Source organism: Alligator sinensis, unplaced genomic scaffold, assembly GCF_000455745.1.
Source record: "Alligator sinensis unplaced genomic scaffold, ASM45574v1 scaffold131_1, whole genome shotgun sequence".
Lineage (NCBI taxonomy): Eukaryota > Metazoa > Chordata > Crocodylia > Alligatoridae > Alligator > Alligator sinensis.
The window spans coordinates 2,870,351-2,872,434 of NW_005841830.1; positions in this window are offsets into that span (position 1 = coordinate 2,870,351).

Genomic DNA, 2,084 nt, shown 5'->3' on the forward strand with positions numbered 1-2,084 from the left:
CTTTCCTGCTTATGCAGGGGGTCGGACTCGATGATCTATTGAGGTCCCTTCCGACCCTAACAATTATGAATGAATCTACAATAAGCCTTGCCAATACTAATTGCAGGAGTGAACAAACAAAAGTGAGAGGAAAACAAATTTGGGGCATATAGGGCTGGACCGGTGAGATTAGGAAACAAATCTCTTGGGCTGCATGCAAAAAAAATAAATAAATAAATAAATAATGCATGCAAAAATGCTTATGTTTCCATTTTGCAAAGTTAAAAGTAGACTCATTTCCTCTTTTTCTTTCTTTTTCTAATTTACATGAAGAGTATTGATCAAAATGTAACCCAGTATTGTAACTCCCCTCCTCAAACATATGTATGATCTGCAAAACTGGAAGGAATGCACAGAGAACAGAGCCAGCAAAACCTAGAGGTTGCTACAGGCAATCCTCAGATCCCAGATCCCAGGTCAATGGGCTAATCAAACTGAGCTTGTTCTCTGGAAACATGCTAATTAGGCCCTTGGCAACTGTAACACTTAAGTTGTAATTAACCAGTTAATCACATCTTAAATAGTGGCCTGGCCACAGTGTCATTCATTAGTGGCATGATAAAACAAGGAATAAGCAATAAAGTTATTACACAAAATATACATAATTAACTTTGTGGTGAGTTCCTATCATATGTTTAATTGGATGTGTGGCATACTGGAAACTTTCAAGACTCCTGTGTGCTCCAGAAGCTGGGAGTTGCCTGTCAGATGATTGGGGCTCCCAGGCAGGAGAACCCACAATGCCCTCTTATGGCTGGGAGCCCTCGTCAGCTGATTGAAGCTCCCAACTGGGGGAGCTCACTATGCACTCCCCCGGTTGGGAGCCCCATTCAGCTAATGGGCACCTCCCAGCCTCTGGAGTACACAGAGGTCTTAAATGGCATGCTGTGCTCCCACAGCTGGGCGCTCCAGTCATGTGTGGCATGGCAGGAAACGCGATTGTGCATCAAATCCCAAGGCACCTTTAATTGAACATAGATTCATAGATGCTAGGGTCGGAAGGGTAGGTCATCGAGTCTGACCCCCTGCTCTGGGCAGAAGAGAGCACTGGGGTCAGATGACCCCAGCCAGGTGCTTGTTCAGTCTCCTTTTGAAGACCCTCAAGGTAGGGGAGAGCACCACCTCCCTTGGAAGCCCATTCCAGATTCTGGCAACTCTTACTGTGAAGAAGTTCTTTCTAATGTCCAACTTATTTCTGCTCTCCATCAATTTGTGGCCATTGTTCCTAGTTAATCCAGGGGGTGCCCTAGTAAATAGAGCATCTCCTATTCTCTGCTGCCCCCCCGTGATGAATTTATAGGCAGCCACAAGATTACCTCGCAGCCTTCTCTTGCAAAGGCTGAAGAGATCTAGGTCCCTCAGTCTCTCCTCATAAGGCCTCTGACCAGATGAGTGGCCCTCCTCTGAATCCTCTCAAGATTCTCCACATTGTTCTTGAAGTATGGCATCCAAAACTGGACACAGTACTCCAACTGTGGCCTGACCAATGGCACAGAGGGGAAGCATCACCTCCCTGGACCTGTTCATCCTGCATCTGCTAATGCATGATAAAGTGAGGTTAGCCTTGTTGATCATTTCAATACATTGATGACTCAAGTTCATCTTGGAGTCAACTCTGACTCCAAGATCCCTTTCCACAGCTGTGCTGCTGAGAAGGTCATCCCCCAGCCTGTAAGTGTGTTGGTGGTTCTTTTAGCCCAGGTGCAGCACTTTGCACTTGTCTTTGTTGAACTGCATCCTATTTCGTTCTGCCCATTTTTCCAAACTGTCCAGATCTGCCTGGATCCATTCCCTACCCTCTGGTGTGTTAACTCTGCCCTGTAATTTGGTATTATCTGCAAACTTGGACAGGGTGCTCACCACGCCATCATCTAAGTCACTGATTAACATGTCTCTAGGGCTTGAATAACCTGTTACTGAAGCACAATTTTTTTTTAATTTTGTGTCTTATCACAACTTGGGGCTTGGGGGTACCCCATGGGTGGGTTTGTGACAGACGTGCAATATCTCCTGGAGGTCTGAGAATTACAAGGGGAGAAAAGCCA